The following is a 23,482-nucleotide window of genomic DNA, read 5'->3' on the forward strand; positions in this document are numbered from 1 at the left end:
ACTTGATCATTCCCCCCTCTCTCTATAAAAAAAAAAAAGAAAAAGAAAACTGAGCTTGAAATGTTAGGCAAATGGCTAAAAAAAAATGTTTGCTGAAACCACTTGCAGCTTTTATGAGAAGGGTAAATCTGGCCCATTTTCAAGTGCATAATGTATCGCATCATGATGTTGCTTGCTATCAGGCGACACTATCAGCAAGCAGGTGGTCTTATGGTTTCTCTCCCAAAGGCCAGTTTTGCAGTTTCGCACTCTCGGGAAGTAACAATACTTTTTTTTTTTATTTCTCTGCCTAAATCGTGTTTATTTGGGTCATGCTTTCCTCAGCTTCTTAATTTGGGCCAAGCATGGCTTCTGTGCACACTTCATATACTTAATTAGTCACATCATAAGCAAATTTGGCATACACTATTTTTAAGGTAATGATATAGTCAGGCAGGTCCCTTGCTTCGCCCCTCTGGCATTTTCTGACGAAGCTCGACCACACTTGGCATTTCCAGATTATGATGTATTTATTTGCAAAATTGCTCACATTTGGTGCGTATCACTCAGGGCGCGGCCTCTACGCACGACACTCCAGTTCAGTCTCTCCTGTTTTCTTCTGCTCGTCTCTGCGTCCACCGTGCTCCCTCCGACCGCTCTCTCCCTCCGAGTCCTTCTCGCCTGGTCCACGGCTGTCTTCGCGTCCCAAGCTTCCAACTTCTTGGAGATTCGAACACTTCCCTGAAGCTGGCGATCGTTGCAGGCAGTGCGCCTTGCGGGAGCCCATAAATTTCTCTTCTTACCGTTCTCCCGGCGCCGGTTCTCCGATCCCCACCGCTGCTTCGCTGCTCTTGTTTCGGGAACATGTTTAGTCTGCCAACGCTTCGCGAGACGCACGGTGCTTGGGGCAACACACAGCGCGCACGACAGATATATTGCAGGTTTTACTGCAATCAGGAATATTTTTAACGCTCAAAATTTTTTTTTTTTTTAATGTTCATGCACCAGCCACCGAAATTGATGCACCAATATAAAGTTGGCTCTAAATGGTGCATGCTTAAGGAATAGCATTAATTTTGCATGGGTGTGCACAGACAGTGGAGATTACATTCTGTAAGTGATAGTAAGAGTTTTTGAGATGGTAGGCGTCAGTTTCCATACCTTGGCTTGTGAGTGTGTCAGTGTAGCAGGTATAATAGCTACAGTCTCTCTGCAGTCTTCTGATTGTTTTTTTCAATATCCAGATTGGCATTGTGGAAATTTCAATCCATTTCATTTTGAAATCTGCAAATAGCAGGGAAGGAGAGGACGACACGACACAAGTGCTCGCTCGCAACTGAGTAGTCTAATTGGAAAAAGAACGCCATTATCAACTTTAATGTTTTTTTTTTTTTTTTCTGGAATTAACAACTCCATTGTGAATGAACACTTGTGTCGTATCATCTCCATCTCTGTTGTCATTGAGTTGTTTCGCGCTCGTTTAACCGTGAATACATACCAAGCAGCCCAACTTCTCATGCTAACACACACAGAAGGCGAGGTCTAATTGTTTGATTAAGTTGATTTTTACAGCTGTCACACCAATGTTAATGAATCTCTGTGTGTAATTTTTGTTGGCACATGCCCCTTGGACAATGCCCTAAACTTCTGGCTTTAAAATTTCCAACCGAGGTGGGGCCAGCACCTCTTTAACTCTGTAATAGTTTGAAATGAGGAAATAATATCTGAGAATTATGGGAGGTTGTGCGTTCATGTTGCTTTACATAATTAATGAATAATTAATGAAGGCGGCAGCCACACAGGCTGTGCACTTAGGACATGAGGCTTAAGCTCGCTCATAAAACGTCAAGTCAAAGAGTGAAAAACATTTTTTCGAGGTACAACGACAAAAATTGACACTGGAGGGCGATTTACGGGGCCTTGCACTTTTTAGCAGTTTTGCGGACAGCCTGTCAGCTCACTCCTGGGAACTTCAAGGGGAAGTCAGTAAATGTGATCTTTTTGTTGTGGCATAGCATAGCATATCTTTTAGTAAGGGTTTGTTCGCCAGTATGTGTGTCTTGCATTGTTGCCCCAGCTCTGAAACTGTGCTTCAACACATGCAGGAAAAATCCTCAGCGACGACACCAAAATGAGCGAGTATGACATCGACGAAAAGAAATTTGTAGTCATCATGGTCACGAAGGTGAGGCATTGTGTTAATCTTGTGCAGCTTCAATTGATATGATCCATGTTGTATTAAGCACCGCTTTTGAAGAGCTACCGGTGACAATTGTCAGTATGTTTGGAATAATAATCAATCGCTCCTCTTATCCTGGGTATCATGATTGATGGCTCTGTTTGACAGGTAAGAAAATGTTGTGGTTTGTGCCAAAGCATTTTTTTATCTATCAAAGTGTAGTTTGGGGAACTGGAACACTACCTCCACTCTGTCTTGCAAACAGCCTGCAGTGAAATGGAAGCTGCGAGAGTGGGCCAATGTTTATATTGGAATGTGTAACCCGAACGAACGGTCCAATATTGGCACTGTGTTGGCTGTATGTTGGTCCTATGTAGGGTCAGACATTACCAACACAACACCAATTTTGGGTCATAGTGCTGCCTGATGTGTTTGCCGCACAAGTTTCCGAGCCAAAGCACGCAGGTGTGGAACCGATCGTCTTGCACTTGTTGCTCCTGCTCCATTGCGAATGGTCCGCTAGACAAGAGCATAGCACACAGCCATAATAGGTCTGAATGCGTTAGAGACTTGTTTTACGTGTTCTTGAGGTGCTATTGCACCAGGAAAGCAGAGGACTGGTGAAGAAAAGCAGCTTTGAAGGAATAAATGGACTAAACATGACTTCTTTAGAAGCAAGCTGCTCATGAACTTTCCCTTTGAAAGAAGGGAAAACGTGGCAGTAGTGAAATTGGCAAGCACGATGGTTAATTAAAGGCACGCTTGGCCGCTGTTGAAGCGTGGCACTGGGGTCCAGTCTAGCCTACTTAGCAGTTACTATCTGGGTGGCCAAACGAAGGCTGCATGCATTCAGGCGAGCAATGGTTTTGCGTTGCGTGTATGCGCTGAATCAACAGGGATGGTGACGGAGCATGCCGGCATGGGAGGAAACAAATCGGATTCTAGAACGTATGACTTTTCCTCTCTCCCTCATTTACCCTGCTGCTGTGCGCAGCCTAAACAGTCAGCGGATGCAACTGCCACTGCAACCGTGGGGTCTGGTGCTACGACGGGAGCAGCGACTGCAGGGCCGGCTGGTAGCACGGCCACTGCACCCGCAGCAGCGGCAGCAGCATCAGCAGCAAAGCCGGCCGCGGAGGCACAGAAACCTGCAGAGGCCACCAGCGATGCATCCAAGAGTCCTGCACAGTCACCTGCACACTCAGCAACAACCTCCCCCACCTCGTAAGTTGGGGAGGGAGGAATCAGCATCGGAGGTTGGCAATTCTCTTTAGATCAAAAAAGTTGCATTGCAGCTTGCCTTGTAGAGTATGGTATTTTAAATAATTTCAGTAGGACAGCAAGTGTAAGACAAAAATGAAACTACTATTGAACCTTCCACTGTTATCAGATCGTCGAAAACTTTCCCGCGTATGTCTTTTCCTCAAAATTTATTATCAAAACAGTATTTTACACACTCTTCATATCATGCCAGCACCGTTTATTTCTTTGCAGCGAGACCATAATCAGAAAGTTAGCATGTCATATTTGCCACTGTCATGGCTTCCGACTTTTTCCCAAAACTAGCAAGGACTGGAACAAGTTATTTGCCTTCCTTAACAACTAAATATTATCCTGATATGTTTAGAAGTGCATTTGAAAATGCTTTCCTTTGATGTATATCAAATGTCTGTTTTCTTTCTTTTATTTACCATTTTTGTTTGCATTCTTATCATGTTAGCAAGAAGTTCCAAAATCTGTTGAACTGCTTATTCATTACATATGTAAACTTACCGTCCTGCACTCTGTGTTTTGTATTTCTATGCTTATTATCATCAGTTGTAACTTGATCTTTTGCATTCTTCTACATTGGCATTGTTTATTCTTGAGAGTTATTTCCGATATTTTGTATTGTTTGGACCCCTCCCCTCACTAATGTGCCCCCGTACCCTGAGGGAAAAATAACGAAATGGAATGGGCTGGCTTGGGTGAGGTCTGCAGCAGACACATTTCCAAACTGTAAATGGTAAAAGGTCCACTGCACCACCTAGTGGAGGCTAAAATATTCCTGATGCCGAGCAAGAATATGATCAGTAGTAGCCTTGGCCAATGTTGCTTCTGTAGAGCAGTCGGCTTTTGAATGCTTGTGGCAGCAGTGTGAATCCCACTTTTTGTTTGTACTTAATAACTCGTTCTTGTTTACACCATGCAAGTCGGTGGTCATTTATTCTTAAAGATGTGCTGCCTTTCAGTTCGCAATTTGAGACACATTTAAGCTTTAATAAATTGCTCTTTGAACCCTTCAAAGATATTTTCAGATCTTTCTTGGTTCCAGAAAACAGTTACCACCTAGCAAGTAGTTTACAGTTCCCCTAAGGGTATTTCTTACCTTCTGGATTGCATTCTAGGGTGTGCTTTATAGCCATAATTGCTGTTTGAAACATTTGCAGAGTAACCAGGATGTTGGTGCACTGTGCATTTTATGGTTCATAAATATATCGGCGGCAGTGGAGCTCTGACCCATCAGCGGATCCTTGCGGTCTTAGAATGCATGTCTTGACCCTTAATGGAACTCCCCTGCCCACTGCTTGCTAAAACTCTGCATGCCTTTTGCTTGCATACCCAAGCCTTACACATAAATTGTACCTTCTCTGGGGTCTCATCCCTTGGGGTATGGGGGTGTAATACAAAATATTTTTCATGGTCGTAGCTGTTGCTGCAGCATATGCAGTAAAACCTCGTTAATTTTGGCTCTTGTTTAGGTAATTCAAACTGTCGCCAGAGACCCAATAGGCGTCCAGGAAGTGCGTTGATATTGGAAGCTAGCCATGGTACCTTCCGTCTTTCTTTTCTGTATTCAAGAGGCGGAGTTTTCTTCTCAGCTTGATGGTGTAATGAAGCCAGATAGGGCAGTTCTCATGGTGAGCTCTGGTGGCTTACTTTGTGATTGACAGTTGCAAGGTTTGAGCGCATGTCATTTGATAATGAGCCAGCTCTGAGGCTCTTAATTTATTACATTCTATATACAAGTTTAACTGTATTTTATTCACAAGTCTTTGAAACGTGGCTGCAGAAACCTTTAGTCTCTACATGACCTAACCGTGCTGGGCATACCATAAATACCCGCATACTACAGTAAGTTTTTCCTGATTTCAACATTTAGGATATCCGGCTCATATTACAGTCAAAGCCACTTGTAACAATATTGAAGCGCCATGGAAATATCATTGTTATAACCGGGTTAAGCCGAAAAAACAAGGAAAACATTATAAACTACACATTCAATGAGGACTAGGTAGCTTACACTTTTTACTTCGTAGCGGGAAGAAACCCGTAATCCGTAAGCGCCTGATGCCCCGCCACGGTGGTGCGGTGGTAAGACGTCAGGTTACTGTGCCAGAGTACCCGGGTTTGATCCTGACCTCCGGCAGCTGCGTTTCGATGGAGGTGAAACGAAGTGGCGCTTGTGTGCTGTGCGATGTCAGTGTACGTTAAAGATCCCCAGGTGGTCGAAATTACTCTGGAGCCCTCCACTATGGCATCCCTTTCTCTCTCTTTCCACTTTCACTCCCACCTTCTTTCCCTTACGGCACAGTTTAGGTGTCCATAGAACAAGTGTATCCGATACTGCTCCTTTCCCTTCCTGCGAACCAGTTATTATTATTCTCTCGTTCACGGCAGTATGGCCGACATCTTTCTACGGGGCATCCAACTGCTGAACATAATGCAGTGGAAGGTTCTTAGTAAAAACAAAGTTGATCATTGTACGATCATTCGGAGTCTATCATTCTCAATACCCCCTGATGAGACGCAATCTGCACAGGTTCCGGTTCATCGTCGTCGCCGCTACTGTCACTGTCCTCCGCGCGAGTGATTGATGTGGCGATAGCCTCGTCTGTCAGCTCTTCATCTATCGTGACTGTATCGTCTGCATGTAAACATTTCTCATGTCCTGACGCGTCGCCGTCACTACTGCCCACTGTAAACCAAAGTTTGGTTATCGCTGTGTTGGCAGCAACTTTGCGACCTTTCGCGTCACTGGCATCCCCAGCGAAGCCCACCTTCCTGAAGCAGTTCATGAGGGTGGAGGAGCTTACTTCTACCCATGCTCCAAAAATGAACTGCACAGCTATTGAGATCTTCAAGTCTGGCGCCGATCGTCATTCTCGGACAAAAATTTTGAGGTTCAGCAAGAGCCTGCTCAAAACACGTCGGCGATACAAGTCCTTGAAGCAAGCAGTCACGCCTGCATCTATAGGCTGCAGGCCTGCAGTGGTGTTTGGTGGGAGGAAAATACTTCCACATGCAAGATCTTCTGAGCTGTTTGGTGCACTGTGCAAATGTTGAGCACCAGTGTCACCTTCTTGCCTTTGCGCTGCATCCGCTGACAAACTCGACAAGCCACTCGCAAAAAAAGTTTACGCGTCATCCACGCTTTCTTGTTATGACGGTAGCGAACCGGGATCCTCGCGGCACCACGAAAACAGCGGGGATACTTGGATTTTCCTATGGCGAAGGCGGGGAACTTATTGCTGTTGTCCATGTCGGCACACAAGAAAACAGTCCTGCGCAATTTGCTTTGCTTGCCGCCTTTACAAGGATCGCGTATGACAGCATGCGTCTATCATTTCATTTTACATAAGGAGGGGCTACAGTTTGGATAAATACAAGCATGATGACGGTAGGCACAATGAACACAAACACTACAAATTATAAAATTTGTAAAACCCCGTACTCCTGGGGTCTTTGAGGTATTGGAAATAAATAAATAAATAAATAAATAAAAAAAATCACTATATAAATAAAAAGCACAAGGTATTCGTGTAAAAAAAAAAAGAGAAAGGAAAAGAAAAAAAACGCACGTGCAGCAGCGAGCACAGTTGAAAGTCAATGAATGATTGATTATAACACCTAGGAAATGTTTACACATCATGGAAATGACTGGCGAATTTTGTGTGAAATGATTTGCGATCGTCGCATAGAACTACGTCTTTAGGCAGGGCATTCCAGAGAGTTATTGCGTCAGGGAAAAAATAACTGTTCGTAGCTGAAGTGCGGCTCCTGATAAGTAGAACCCCGCTGATACGTTTTTCATGGGATCGTAAAAAAAACAGCGTAAGAGCCGGGAAACGTAAGAGCCGGGAAGTAGGACAAATTGAAAAATGACAGTAGTGGGCAACTGAATGCATTTATTGCCATGTTATCACTTGAAGAAGTCATGCAGCGTTGTCTGTCGCATCTTTTCGCGTCCGGTGAGCACAACTCGCTTCTCCAAAAGTTGCAGTGCCATGTGGATCTCGCGATCGTCGCGAACGTACCTTCTGAGAAGGTCCAATGCCGCCACAGCCGATGTAAACGTCGGTTCCGGCTGCGGTGCATCCTCCTCCTCCTCTTCCTCTTCGTCGCCACTGTTGTGCGCGTCTGCACACTCGGCCACGATCTGGTCGATAGTCATCATCTCGGAGGTGGCAACGGCATCATCCACAGACACGTAATCGTTGTACACGATCCCGTTCGCGCCAACCGCTTCCATGGCCATGTCCAGTTCGCAGTCCTCGGGGGTTCCGGGGTTGTCCACGGTTCCTGATTCTGCTGCGCTGTCTGCGTCGCCGAAGCACTTCGCAAAGCAATTCCTGACCGTTGTGGCGGTGACAGCACTCCATGCCGTGGCCAGATAGTGCATGGCATCCAGGATCGTAATGCCAGTTGGTTGTTGCCCGCGGTCCACAGAGGCCAGGGATCGCTTCACGATGCATTTCCTGTAAAAATACTTCACGTTTTTGATGATGCCAGCATCTAAGGGTTGAAGGTGGCTGGTCGTGTTGGCCGGAAGGTAAACCACCTTGATGTTCCGCAGCGACGTAGTGTCCTTAGGATGCACGGAGCAGGTATCTAAAAAAAGGACGACTTTTCTGTCCTCACAGCCCACCTTCGAGTCCATGTACGCGAGGAACGCGTCAAAAACTGCGCATGTCATCCAAGCCTTGCTGTTGTTCTTGTAGTGGCAGGGCAGGTAACGTATATTCTTTAGGCAACGTGGGTTTCGAAATTTGCCGATGACCCACGGCTTCATCATCTCGGAGCCATGCGAGTTGCAACACAACAAAACGGTGAGACGGTCTTTGCTGCATTTTCCGCCGTGGCAAGCCTCGCCTTTCAAGCTAAGCATCTTCGAGGGCTGTACTTTGAAAAAGAGGCCCGCTTCATCGGCATTGAAAATGTCCCTAGGTTCGTAGCCGTCAATAATGCGCGCCACGGTCTCTTTCCAGCTGCCTACAGTAGCCACGTCCACGCTTGCGGCCTCCCCATTCACGGTTCGGTAGCAAATTCCGTGCCTTCGTTTAAATCGGTCGATCCAGCTGTTTGACGCACTGAAATCGACGATCCCGAGCTTGTCTGCTATCTCCAGTGCTTTTTCGCGCAAAATGGTGCCATCAAAATTAACACCTGCAGCTCTGGCTTGCTTGAACCATTTGTACACCGCCTCGTCAAGCTGCACGTGCTCCGCACCGCGGGCGTGCTTGCTTTTGATGTCAAAGGACCGGGCATTTGCTTCGATCTCGTTTCTTTTGGAAACAATAGAGTTGAGGGTGGATGGCGTAAGTCCCAGTTCCTTAGCGATGCACACCCGCTTCCGCGTTGGGTTTGCATCCACAGTGCGGAGAATATTCAGTTTATCCTCCAAGGATAGCGCTTTGCGCTTTCTTGATGCCATCTTGCTGTATTTACGTGCTGAACGGTTGGCACGCGCCAGGTGGGCGATTGAGTGCGCTGGACGCGTGTGCACACGACCGCGGAACGAATTCACAGCCGGAAAATACACGCAGAAAGAGTCCTAAGCTCGGCAATCGTGAATTCAGTCGCACACACACCAACCGCACAAAGGATGGAGCATGGAGTAATGAAAGACAGCAAGATGCAAAAAAAAAAAGCGCAACTACTGCTGCTGATAATGATGACGCAGCCTGCCCAAGCGTCACTAGTGCCCTCTGTAGACACGCCAGCAACGCTAGGCCAAGCCAGGCCAAGTCAATTCGCCGAAAAAGTAAACATGGCCGTCGCTGCTTGTTTTTCGGGTTGGCTTGGGGTGCGAGTTCACGACGTATCATGCGGGAACGTGTCCCAAGCTACGACGTAACAGCGGGGTTTCTAATACATGGAAGTCTATGAGAGTCATGCTGGGACTCGACCACAAGGACGTAGCAGCCGGGAAAACGCAGCACCCGGGAACGCAGCAGCGGGGTTCTACTGCAATGCTCCCCATTGGCTTGGACGATTGGACATACTGAGCGGTGGTTGTAGCAATGGGTGTCTGGAAGTAGGCTGGTGAAAGAAGCTGTGCTGTAGGCAAAGACGGGAAATGATGTGATGTGACTTTAGAGTGGGCAGGGAGGTAAAATTTTTAAATGCTGATTTCATAGGAGTATTCAGAATTGATGAAGCAGGTTGCATTGTTTTGGATGGCTTCGAGTTTGGCGGTAAGGTAGGCTTGAGATGGGTGCCAGATGGGTGATGCAAACCCTAGTTTAGGACAGACTAACATTTGGCAAGCCAGTTTTTTCACTTGGGATGCTGTTTTGAGGTTTCGCCGTAGATAGCCTAGAACATGAGGCATCGGAGCATACTACTTGGTCATGATTACCCAAAACAGCGAAGATGAGAAATGTAATCCAAGGTACTTGTAGGCTGATGTTTTTGTAACAGGGGTAGCGTTAATGGTGTTTGAATGCTGAATTACTGAGCGTTTGCAGGAGAACGACAAGAGTTGGCATTTGTCCAGGTTCAAAGGCATGAGCCAAGTATCGCACCATGTGGCTATTGTATCAGTGTCTTTTTGTAGTAGGTGGCTATCGGTGAGATGACAAATTGGGCTGTAGGTGACACCGTAGTCCGCAAATAATCTTGGTTTAGCGTCAGTATTAGCTTGGAGGTTATTGATGTAAATTGTAAAGGAGGAAAAGTAGCGGGGATAGTCCGGCGCCCTGGGGGACACCTGAAGTAACATAGAAAGGGATGAGTGGTAGCCATTGCTTGATGTGAATTGTATGTGCCCATGAAGAAGCTGGTTGATTCAGATTATTCGGTTAGCAAGAATGCCTAGAGATGAAAGTTTTGTGAGCAAGTGTGAGTGTGGAACACGGTAGAATCGGGAAAAACAGCAGTCGCGTCCCCATTACACAAGCCCCAATCCACATATGCTTCTCGGATGCAGGGCAGTGTTTCCTCAAGCCACTTCTGCCTAGCGTTGGCATCAAGCGATCCTGCCTCGCCCACGACTGCCTTGTAGACGATACCTTGTCTCTCCTTGAACCGTTGAATCCAACCGCCACCAGGCTCGAAATTGGTGTTGCGCAGGAGGTATGCAAAGTGCTTCGCCTTCTCCGCTAAAATCGGGCCACTAATCGGCAGGTTCACTGCATGGGCGTTCAAGAGCCACTGGCAGAGCGCCCATTCTATATCATTGTAGACCCCATGTCGAACCCTTTTCCAGCACTTTTTTTGCCCATTGCATGGCCAGCACTAGCATCGCTTTCGTTCTCAATCTTGGACGCGTTGCTGATGGTTGTCGATACTGTAGTTTGCGTCGGGCCATATTTGTGCACGAAGTTGCACACTTCTACGTCGTCCTTGTGGTCACGTACGATGTTCCGCTTAACTTCTAGTGGTACAGTTGCCGACTGATTATTTGGACCTCACGGAGATCGCCGAAAAGTCCGAATAAACAGGAGTCTGAAAAAACAAAATCAGAAAAACAGAAACTTTATTTCTACGCACTTATTCAGGCCCCGCAATTGGCTGGAAGAAATCATGAATACGCTGCTGGATGCTCCTCCGTTTGCGAGCAATCAGGTCGGCCTGAATCTCAGAAAGGGTCATGCTGTCACTGTAGGCAGCTGAAAGCATTGTCACCGCTTTCAGAAGGTCCGCGTGCGACAGCAGTGGGTCGTCCTCCGACTCAGATTCGTCGTCAGGGGGCACAGCAGACACCTGACGAATTATCTCGTCATCGTCTAGCTCCACGCATGTGAGTGCTGCACTGTTGGCATTTGAAAAGTTCTCAAAGGTGACTGCGTCTGGGATCACCATGCCGCCAGTGTGCAAGTCTTGCAGCACATGTTCGCCATCTGTGGGAAGCACGTCGGATGGGAGATCCTGGGCCGCGGCATCCGCTTCACCACCTTCAACAAATCCAGCATGTCAAAAGTAGTTTCAGAGTGTGGCTGGTATCACTGCCTTCCAGGCTTCAGCAAGCATGCTGATCGCCAAAAACAGAGTTACAGCATACTGCTTGCCGGCGTTGATGCACAGGACCGTGCGGCTCAGCAAGCCTGGTCTGTATCATCATCATCATAATCAGCCTGACTATACCCATATTTCTCCAATTAACCCGGTGCTTCTGTATAGCACCTTCAGCTTTTTAAGCGCACCCTGGTCCGTGGGTTGAAAGGCACTCGTAGTGTTAGGTGGCAGGAATTCCCACTGGATGGATTTCAGGTCATCAGTGTGGCCATGTGAACCATCATCATCATCAGCTTGACTATACCCACTGCAGGGCGAAGGCCTCTCCCATATTTCTCCACTTAACCCGGTTCTGTGCTAGCTGCATCCACTTGACCCCTGCGAACTTCTTAACCTCATCCGCCCACCTAACTTTCTGCCGCCCCCTGCTACGCTTTCCTTCCCTTGGAATCGTTTGCTACCCTATGCGACCATCGGTTATCCTCTCTTCACACTACATGTCCTGCCCATGCCCATTTCTTCTTTTTAATTTCCACTAGAATGTCGGTAACTTGAGTTATTTCTCTGACCCACTCTGCACGCTTCCTATCTCTTAATGTTACCCCTACCATTTTTCGTTCCATAGCCCTCTGGGTTGTCCTCAACTTAAGTAGAACTCTCTTGGTTAGCCTCCACGTTTCAGCCCCATAGGTGAGTACAGGCAAGATGTGCACCATAATTGTCTACAAAGATTAACACCTTGCAGTTTTGGGCCTTGAATTTCTGGTCTGGCTTGCGTACATAGGCAACGAAAAGATGCTCCGTGATCCAAGCCTTCGAGTTGGCTTCATACCACACAGGCAATGTTTTGACCCCCTTGAAGCATCTAGGGCTCTCTGATCTTCCAATCACAGTAATCGGGAGCTTTTCGTTTCCCGACATGTTGCTGCCAACCATCACTGGACCCGGTCTTTGCTATGCCTTCCGCCGTGGCAGGGGTCGCCAGACACGGACAGTGTCTTCTTGAGTAACCTTTTATAAAAAAGGCCTGTTTCATCACAATTGAAGACATCATCAGGCGAAAATTGGCACAGCAGCGACTCCAGTCTGTCGGAGCGGTAATTGGTTACAAGAGTCTGGTCCACGACACCACTCTTGCCGCACGTCTTCTTGAAAGTGAGGTCGTACCTTTTCTTAAAATTACGGAGCCAGCCATTGCTGAACTTAAAGCCTTCAATGTTCATTCGCAGTGCGAGGGCCTCTGCCTTTTGTTTCAGAAGATCGCCCGACACTGGGACCCGCTTGGCAACTGTCGCACCCAGCCACATGTGGAGTGCTTCAAGTTTCGAGTGGCTGCTCTCTCTGAAATTTTTTCTTCCTAGCATTGAAGAAGACTTCGATGATTCGTTTGAAATCTTCATTTTGTTCTTCATACAGTCAGACAAAGTCTGCTTCGAGATGCCGAACTCCCGGGCAACTTCGCTTTGCAGGCGGCCGCTCTGCACTTGATGGATCACGGTGATCTTTGCCATTGTCATCGTTGCATATTTGCCGCACTTCTTAGCTGCATTCCCCAGCATTGACTGCCCCAATGTTGGCATTATGGCACCGTTCCCGTATGCTTCGCTGGTCTCACTGCTAGGCGTACACAACGCACAAGCAGCACAAGTAGAATGAACACTGCACCGCATGCCGTCACGAAGGACAAAGGAAGAAGAGATGACCGGGCCAGCGGTTACTGCATTTGACCTGGATTTGAATAAGCAGGACCGAAACTAGACTAGCCATTGTGCCAGAACACACAAAAACAATGATGATGAGCTGATGATGATGATTTATTGACTATTCCCTTTGTATCGGGTGGGCACCGTGTTGGTGCCCCAGTCGTAAGAAAAAAAAAAACACAACAAAGAGTACACAACAACACTCATCTAACACTTAAACAAATTCTTAAGGCTTGCACACTGCAGCCCAGCAGTCAGCGAATCGCCTTTTGGCTGCCTTCACAGCGACTGTTCTTGCAACGACATTCACGCCCCTACCGGGAGGATCGTCAGGCGTGTGGTGTCTTCTGGGAGCATTGGCCAGATACCCGCGCACCGCACTACAAAATGTTCAATTGTTTCGGCTTCACTACCACACAGCCAACACAGTGTGCACGAGATTGTTTCATCGTACCGGCTTCGGTATGTCACTGTTCTGAGAGCTCCCGCTCTAGACTCAAAGAACAAAGCGCTGCCGATGCTGTGCTTGTGGCTACGGTATAAAGTTAGGGTGGCCTTCTCTTCCATTCTTGGGCACCACAAGACGCGTTCAGCCTCGGCTACCCGTTCGCGCTCCTCGGCAGCCCATCTGCCTGCCGTGTCTGCAGCGGTGGGGTTCTTGAAAAATTAAGCAAAAAACAGCGCAGCAACGGAGACAAGAGAGTAGAAAGAAGACGGGACCAGCACTGACTAGCAACTGAAGATTTTATTGAAAAGAGCACAAATACATATTTCATTCACAACCAAGAGCACGCATGAGCAGAACTAACAGCACTGATACCTGATAACTTGAAACTTAACAATCAAGATACCGCAGTTCACAGTCATGAATGAGAACAGATGAGGTGCTAACGCATGTGTTGCGGTTTTTGTGAATGTGAAATGCCTCGCTGATTTCCCTGGCTAATTTATTGCAGTGCTAATACAGAATCCTGGTAGATTCTGTACTAGCACCGCGATAAATTAGCCAGTGTGATGCGCCCGACCTCCCGCTGATGGCGTTCCAGCCAAGCGCACGCTGTCGCTGACATGCAGACAGCTGCATTACAGAATGCCAGCCCGGGAACATGCATTTGCTTCCAAAGGTCCCGCACTTATTACATAGTGGTTCCAGCCCCACAGACATCGCCTACGTAGGATCCCTTGGGCGCGAATGGCTGCTTGGCACACTGTTCCTTCATGGCGATGGTACATGTTGCCTGTTGAGTAGTATTCTGTAAGGACCTGCAGGATCTCCCCGCCAAGCCTCAACACCGCATCAGCGCTCTATCCAGCAAACTGAACAACGGCTGTCTTCTTCATGCTGAACCTCAGCCCTAGGCTAGATATAGTCCTATGGCAGACGTCCAGCAAGTCCTGCAGTTTCGTCGCAAACTCTGTCATAAAGACCAGATCATCGGCGAAGACCAGGCTCGGCAGTCGGCGGTCTTGGTCAAACCCGCGGGTGGTATGCTGGAGTCGGAAGCCAAGGCTTGACTCGATGAGCGCTCGCTCCACACAGGACACAGATGATATACAGCAGAGGTGATAGAGGGCACCCCTGACGCAGGCCCTTGGTAAGTCAGGTGGGGAGAGACTGTTTCTCCGAAGTGGACAATGACTGTGTTATGTCTGTATAGGTGCTCTGTCTACCGTCGACAACAGCTCCTTCAGCATATCCAACCTGGTGAGACAGCTAAACAGTGATGCGTGGGGGACGCTGTCATAGGCTTTTTCGACATCCAGGAAACAACACAGAAGCGGTTGCCCCTCACGTTGTGCAATCTCCACGCATTGTGCAAGGACAAAGACGTCGTCCAAGCGGCGACCAGGGCAGAAGCCATTCTGCAGTTCCATGAAAATACCCTTGCCTTCCACCCATGCACTTAACCAGTTCTTCAGCGCACGGGCAAAGAGGTGATACACCACGCTGGTCACCGTTAATGGGCAGTAATCGCATATAGCGGACTCACCTCGTGGGGCGGTAAGGAGACTCATTCCAAAACAGAAGTGGTGCTTCATGCTTCAGTCAGCGTCGGTGTGGGCAGCTGCTGTCTATCGAGTTGGCTCAAGGAGGGTCCGAAAAATCAAAAGAGAAGTGTCCGAAATTTTGGTATTTGTTACGCATTACGGCCTATATGGGAAGAGTGACGGTGCCGCGAGGCAGTCTGAATAATCGAGCATGTCCAAATTTTTGGAGTCCGAAAAATCAGTCGGCGACTGTATTGCTGTTCGCTTCATGAAGGAGGATTCTCCGTTCCTTTCCGTGGGAAATCCAGGGCCAGCAAGATCGTGGCAATGGTAATGGCACACTAGGAGAACCACGCTAGAAAGACAAATGCACGAATGCTGCTGGCAGCGCACCCTCAGAATAGACTGCTTCGGGCAGAGGACGCAAGTTGCCTAGGCCACGACGGTCTTGAGGGGTAGTGCTCAAAGCTCTGTTCAGAATGCACGTGGCTAGCAGTGCCTTACGCCTTCCCTCCTCCGCATGAGGCAGTGCTCCGTCCTCCGCCACGTCTCCGCAGCATGCAATCTTCCCCGGCACACCCGACCAGCGCATTGACTCGACAGGCTCTGCCCCAATTTCTTTTCGTCTCTTTTTTTATTTATTTTTTTTATTGTCGCTGCATCGGCATTGTCATCGTCTCCACATACATGCGCGTTTTTGTGATCGTCGCGTTTTTGTTGACTTTCTGTGACCAGATTTGATTGTTATAAGCAATAATACAATATGACACCATACCAACCATCTTCTTCCTCTCGTTCTACCTGGACCATTGTAATAAGCCGTTTATTTTACTGAAAAACACATGGCAAACCTGACGATACAGCGGCTGCCCATTTTTATATCCGATATATTGTTAAAACCAACCGGTATTGTTATAAGTGGGTTTGATTGTATATGTGAATCCCAGCTGTAGTGCAGGCTAAACTCACAGCTTCTTGCACAATGTTTCAGACATTGTTCAGGAACCTTGAAGTGCATCTAAGGAGTGTGTACATACTCATTTGACAGGCATTATTTCAGACTGAGTGGAATGCAGGTGCTGCATATTTCAGACTAGGATACATGCTAGCAATACTTTGCAGCAAATGCTTTTTTTTTTTTTTTTTTTTTCCGAAAGATTGTGGAATAGATTAACTTGGACTGGCTTTGATTTATGCTCCCATTGTAGTCAGTGTCATGATTTCATTGAGAAGAGCGCCTGAGCCTGGGCATGCGATTGCATTGAAACTGCATGGCTGCAGCATCCTCCGTGATGACGAGGCGACGTTGGGGCTGAGCATAACCAGAGATGATTGCTTCCTCCTTGGGATTGCTTCCTTCTTGGGTTCCCTTTCTCCCCCTTCGTGGCTGTCATTGTCTATGAAAACGGACGGTTCTCATTTTGCGGGGCGTGTACCGTGGTGTGGCGGCGCTTTCATCACGGTGACATGAAGTAATGTAGACATGGCAGTATCATGACTTCGGCTGAAATGCATGCTAGCTAAAGTTATCGCTTGCAAATGGAATGTGGAAAACAGCACAGTTGGATGTTCATAAGCCTTTTTGTTTTTGTTTTTTTTTTTTTTCTTTCTTTCTTTAAAAGAGTGTATTTCCTTTGTTTACTAACTTTCTGACTTAACTCTATTTTTCGGGACCTGCTGAGTTTAAGGTGTTGGTGGGCAACTGTATTGTGTGTAGTGAGGGAAAGTAAACACCATTTGAGGTTCTGAGGGCAAATTTTATTTTTCTCAGTAGGCTATTGAGGGCATATGTAATTGGAGTCTTGTAGCTCTGATTGTGTTAGTTGCATTTAAACTATCGGATTCATAAGTCCAACCCCCTTTCTCTTGTAGGCGGCCCACAGCGGCTGACGCAGTGGTTGGTGGTGGCAGTGGTGGCCTTGCCATGGCTGCCTCGGCACTGGTCATGGGTGAGGAATATGAGCGTATGGTGCAGCAGATCATGGAGATGGGCTACGAGCGGGCGCAGGTGGAACGAGCCCTGCGTGCCAGCTTCAACAACCCAGATCGGGCCGTCGAGTACCTCCTGACGGTGAGGGGGCACAAGCTTTTCGTCTGATGACTCCCTCTAGTCTATTCAGCCAGCACCCACCATCATGGTTCCTTTTGCTTTGCTGTCAAGCACTGTAATGGGCAAAACGGAATGGTAGTCCTAAAAGTGAATGTGAAGAAATCGGAGCCATTACTCAACAGCCTCAGAAGGGAACATTAGTTTGTAATACACAGCAAGATGCCGGAAATAGTTGAGGAATATATCTACTGTATTTTCGCGGGGCTAAGCACCGCCTCTTCCCCCCTATTCTCGCAAAATATTTTTGAAAAAGAGTTGCATGTAAATTTAGGTAACCCCCCTTTTTTTTGCAAGGAGGAGCACGTATCAAAGACCACCAAACGCGCTTGTTCACTCTGTAGTTGAGCCGCAGCTCTCAGTGCCTTGTGGTAGCGTACAGTCTCTGCCTGGCATAATCTTCAGCTTCTTGTGTTGCTGTAATGTGTTTCAACATAATGCGACAGATGGCAGAACAGAACACAAAAAACTTGCTGAAAGCGACTCCGATAACTTTATCAGTGTGTTATTACGTAGGCCTGCTACCAGTGGCGCTCTGCAGGTTTCACTGGTATAGCAGGTGCGCTTTGCTTGGTTTGGTATCAGTTGTTTGAAAGTGTAACGAAAGTCGGAACGAGTTTCTAGAGGGCTGCCTGAAGTTTGAAGTTTAAATGAACATTAATCATGTTTGCTGAAGAAGGTTTGCCAAGTTCGCCTGCCAAATAAATTATTTCTAGCGCCCATCTATCAAGATATCGCAACAAAAAGGAATGGAAGGATGGGAGATTGAAGTGGGGAAGGAGGAGGGAACTTTTATTTCAGATTTCTCAGCTCTAAGCACTCCCCTAACTTTGGGCATCCCGATCGTGAAAAAAGGGGATGCTTAGAACCGAGTAAATATGATACTTAAGAAGGTAGTGGCTGCAGATCTGGGTTACAAAGAAGAACCTGCTTGGGACGGAGCACATTTTGCACATACTCGCAGACCATGAACGGCAGGTCACCATTATCCTTCAAGAAAAAATTATAGTCAAACCTCATTATAAGAGAGACAGTTGTAACAGATAGTTAGGTATAAGAGACACTATCCACCCCAATTCTTGGCAGTCCTATGTCTCCCATTAACTAGACTTCTTTAGAAGACAATGTAGAAGGTTCAGTTGCAACCATGGTGAAAACAAGCAACAACCTCAGCAAACAGAGTAGGTTAGTCAGCTATGAAAGGACTAAAACAAGCACCTGCAGTGGGGATGCAACATAGTTCTTCAGGCTTGCCCCGAAGAGCACAAGCACGACTGCACATTGGAACATCTGCACGAGCCTACCGGGAGCGTGTGTTGGGTTCTCCAATTAGTGGAGCTTTGTATCAAAAAGCACCATAGGTGTTCTGTCTGCTAGTCTGAAGAATACACCAGAAATTGTCTATTATGTTACATTTCAGTATAAACGACAAATCTATCTGGTAAATGTGAAGAAAGCAATCAGCTGGTGATGTAAACAAGCCACTGAGCCTAGAAAGCGAGATATAGCCAAGCCAAGACCAATGCAAACAACATAAAAACAAATGGTTCTGCTTTGGCGAGGACAAATAAACTGCTCTCTCAACTACTTTCAACTCCACTCGGAAAGCCTCATTTGCTTTTTATTTTTTGTCAGAGTAGCAATATTCACAGGCTTTTTACTCACAGCCTCCAGTACCATTTGTCAAACCTAAATTTCTGAGTGATATTTCTGTTGGTGATGTTTTATAATTTTGACTGCTTCTAGCACCTTGGTGGTAAACTGGCTACTTTATGATTTCATGGCACTTGAGTTTTTGTAGTGTTACCAGACACGTAACTTTTTCCGTAACTATGAATCGCTAGTTGCGGGGCCACGTCAAATCGCGATGGCACTATGTAATCATTGCAAACGCAGTTTGCCAACATATAGTTTTGGCCTAGCAGCCATGAGACTCTTCGCCTGATTGTCAAGCTCGAAGAAGCTGTGTTGAAAAACGGCATCAATGCAGCCGTGAAGCAAAGATTTGCAACTATTTCAAAGCATATAAATGCAAGAAAGGTGCAAGCTGTGTTCAGCAAGTGGTAGTCCACCAAGCAAATGCAGTATGCAAGTGAAAGCTATAATAATGCTTTTGCTATAGGATATACTCTTCTTTTTTTGCTTATGTTAGCCGTAGGATCCCTACATCGAAATAAGGTCTGCTTAGCGAACGGGAATGTAGTACCCTGCTTATAAGGGAGCTCTCATATAAGGGGCAAAAACTGCGCCCCAGTGCATGTGCTTTATAAAGGGGTTCAACCTAACAGCTATACCTTACCAGTGCTCGTCTATGGGCAGAAATATGGAGGCGAGCAAAAAGAGTTGAGCATTGGGAACCACTGAAAGGGTTGTGGAACGAAAAAAGGTAAGTGTAACTTTAAGAGACGAGAAGTGTGTTTCTATATCATCAGTGTGAACCTTTTGGCCAACAGACTCGCCAATGTTTTGAGCTACAGTGAAGGGATCGATCCCAGGGCAAGACCCCTTTTATCTAGAGGTTGTATAACCGCTGGTATTGCTCAAGGTCTTCACATTTTGCACTTGTTTTCTGCCTGTAGTTCGTCGTGCTGTTTTAATGTTTCTTTCATTTCTTTTCGCAGCTGCTTTATTTCATCAGCTGTGTTTCTCACATCTGTGCAAGCATCAAACTGAAGTGCTTTCTTTCAGTTCACGTGTTTCTACCCTGAAGTCGTGTTTACAATTCTCAAATGCTGTCGTTAACTATTGTAATAAGTCTTTCATGTCTTTTCTTTCTCCATACAGTGCAATCCACCTAGTATAACGATATTGAGAAAACCGGAAATTTTGATTATTATAACAGATTATCGTTTTATCTGGGCTGGCTGGAAAAAAAAAGTAAAAACAAACAAAAAGAAATACCCCACATGTTTTCACATGCATGTAGGTTTGCCTACTTACCACTAATGAGTGAGTCTGGTTGAGCAGTGCTAATCATAGTAAAGAGCACTAAACACACTACAGTACAACCTCGATGTAACAAACTTCAGTTTAGCGAAATCTCCAATCTAACGAAGTAGTTCAGTTTCGGTAGCTTTGGGTGCATAGAACACAATATATTTTTAGCCCCCCTATAATAAAGTAAATTTCGCCGAACTTTCAATGTAATGAAATTTAGTGGAAGACTCAATCCCTGAACAAAGCTGTACCATGATCCTGAGGGGTTGAGAGCAGCGCCCATCAAAGCGCACGCAGCCTGAAAATAAGTGCAGTGCGACCAAGGTGGGTCGACCTTGGTGCTGCGGCGCAGCAGAGCCGAGCGCGCTTAAAAATGTGACGATGACGATGATATGACTTGGCATATGCTGCGCCATCTGATGTACTACGCGGGAGACGCAAACATGGTGTTGAGCAACTCCACTAGGCGGCACGAGCATCGGCCCAGTTTAGGCGCCGCAGCACAGCATGCAGCAGTGTTGCCAATTTAGCTACTTTGTAGCTAGATTTAGCTACTTTTGGACTCAACTAGCTACCAAGAAAGTTAGTTTAGCTACGAGTAGCTGTTTTAGCTCCTTTCTTCAAAATCTAGCTACAAATCTAGCTATTTTGGTTAAATTTAGCTTAAATCTGGCTACATTTCGGAAAATTACTATTATGGCGTGAAACATTTTCCCGCAGACGCTACACATCATGAAACTGACGTCAGGCACGTACAGCGTCATCAGGTAGTTTTTATGCAAGACGCAAACCAGACAAAGATATCATGCGAGAAAGAAGGAAACACTTGAAAAGAGAGAGGAGGAGGATGCAATACAAGGTGCCACTTAGGGGGTGTTGGTATGCCTCCGCCGCCTCTGCCTCCGTGGAGATTCCTCCATGTCTACCTCAGCGGGAAAAAGAAGAAAAAAATAACTCGCAAAGTAAAGAGAGGCGAGGCGATGCGGCTGATGTGGCGGCTCAGCTTCTGACGGGTGTCGTTTATCGCGCAGCTTGGGGAATCCGATGAGCATCGAAGTCGTGCTCGCTGTACACTATTGTGCATGTGTGTACGCATTCCTATTACTTAAACTCTTAACGCTCCCTGCGAGGCGACCATAAGGCGCCTGGAATCGACTGTCTGATTCGATTCTCTTTGCGGATCATGCAAGGTCAGCACCGAGCGGATGAAAGAGGCCTACCGGTCCGAGTTATGCTACAGTTATGCCGAGTCGCGGACTGAAGATATCGCCTGGACAGTCATTAAACCTTTCATTACTCTCCGTTCATAGGACTCTGTGTACGCGCTAAAAGTAGATAAAAGTCCATTCTTTACATGTTTACAGAGCAGTGATGCATTCATAGCTAGTCTTTTCTTAGCGCGCAAGTTTTAACGCTTTACGAAAACTACGTCTGCCTAAATTATCGGAATCGAAACCTGAGCACATTTATCATTCGCATAGAGTTACGGAGTTACTACAAAGACTGTATTTGTATTAACTCTATGATCATTCGTTATTCGTTAGTTAGCACTTGTCATGCGTAGTCGCCTGCAGGAAACCGTGTCTTTATAGCTGTGTTTACTTTTTACAATAATAGAGCTGCCCATAAATGCGTTATATATGCAAAATATAAAATAAAAATTCTTGGGAAAACATCTAGCTACTTTTAGCTCCTTGCTAAATTTTTTAGCTACTTTTAGCTACTTTCACGCTGCCATCTAGCTACTTTTGCTCACCAACATTTGGCAACACTGGCATGCAGGCTCCCTACCCAGTTTATGCCTATTTTTTGCGCAGCACATGTCGGTGTGCAGCGTGTGTGCATTTGTTTGTTGTCACATTGCCGCGTGACTGGTGACCTGTCCCGCGTCGTCGTCGTAGTCTCGACGCTTGTCTGGTGGATTCGTTCCAGCAGCATGAGTGGCAAACGAAAAGGGCTCTCTCTAGAAGTGAAGGCCAGCATACTGGATGCCGTCGCGAAGGGCGAAAAGAAAGATGTCGCCGCAAAGTTCGAGATATCGCAAAGTTCACTCTCCACGATTTTGAGCTCCAAGGAATCCATCATCAACTCCTTGAAAAAGGGGGCAAGCAGGCAGCGGAAAAGGTTGAAGGCAGCAACCTATGAAGACGTGGATAAAGCCGTTTTCAAGTGGTTCATATCAACCCGGGCGCAAAACATTCCCATCGGTGGTGCAGTCCTACAACAAAAAGCAAAGGATTTCGCATGCCTGCTTGGTCACGATGACTTCCAGGCCAGCAGCGGCTGGCTGCATAGGTTTAAGGCCCGACACTCGATCGTTGGCAAAAACTTCAGCGATGAGTCGTCATCGGCTGATGCAACAGAATCGGCTGCCTGGATTATGAACGCAGTGCCAGATATCCTCGAGCGCTATGATCCGGCAGACATATACAGTATATCGAACTCGAAGGGGATCGCGAAAAAGTTTGATATATCGGTAATTCGATATACAGAAATTGGCTTGTGACGGCACTTACGATGCGAAAAAACGATACCGTATTTGCCGCGTAATCAACCCACTCGCATAATGAACCCTCTCTCCACTTTTGCGCCCGAGAATTTGAAAAAAAAATGCTTTAAGGCCAGCTCGCTCACATGCAAGCGATCTCGGCGACGAGCGGCAGCGACAGAGCGAAAAATTTCCAACTTGTTGGAACTGCGTCCCGCTCGCCGCTCGAGCCACCGCGGCAGCTCAAAACAAGGTTTCTGTGTCGCTGCGGCAGAAAATCGCGAGCGTTTTCGCTTGCATGCCGATGGCGCGCGTCACTCCGTTTCGGTCGTCGCATCCACAGCTCATATCTTGGCAGCGTGCCAAGATGTTGCACAGCGATAACGTCAGGGCGCGTTTATCTTTTTATAGCTCCTCCGGTGGCGGAGAGCGAACTTGGCAGAGTGCCCGTGATGGCTTGATTGCACAAGTCTGGTTCGATATATCACGCCGCGCTTGAGGCGGGCGTCATGATCTCAGCAGCTGACGGCGTGCTTCCTTTGATTCATACATGCAAAGATAAACGGCTCCCGCCAAAAAAAAAAAAAAAAGCCTGCCGCTTCTTAACGTCCGCAGCCGCCATATCTTACGCTACGTCGCGTGTACAGCACAACGATAAGAAAGAATGACTCTCGCAAAAAGAAAAACAGAGAGCTGCCGCTTCTTAACGTCCGCAGGCGCCATAGCCACGTCAGCCGCCGCGCGCAGAGGGTTCGCAACACACGCTGGAGAAAGCGTCCCACGTCTGTCTGAAAACGGGCTGAGCTGGCTTGGCGCATGCGTAGCGCGTGCTGAAGGAGAGAGCTCGGCAAAAGAATGGGCACATCCACGCACATGGCTTG

At 47.0% G+C, this 23,482-nt stretch overlaps 1 pseudogene across 1 annotated transcript in view; it reads left to right on the forward strand.

Moving 5' to 3' along the window:
* Positions 1–23,482, forward strand: part of LOC146180880 (lysine-specific demethylase RAD23B-like) — an 85,293-nt pseudogene that overhangs the window by 12,564 nt on the left and 49,247 nt on the right. Inside the window, exons 3-5 of the transcript XR_014700127.1 lie at positions 2,085–2,164; positions 3,153–3,382; positions 16,942–17,140. The product of XR_014700127.1 is annotated as a lysine-specific demethylase RAD23B-like (transcript). The remainder of the gene's footprint in view (positions 1–2,084; positions 2,165–3,152; positions 3,383–16,941; positions 17,141–23,482) is intronic.

This window comes from Amblyomma maculatum, chromosome 8 (genome assembly GCF_055883805.1).
Source record: "Amblyomma maculatum isolate TAMU_Amacu chromosome 8, ASM5588380v1, whole genome shotgun sequence".
Lineage (NCBI taxonomy): Eukaryota > Metazoa > Arthropoda > Arachnida > Ixodida > Ixodidae > Amblyomma > Amblyomma maculatum.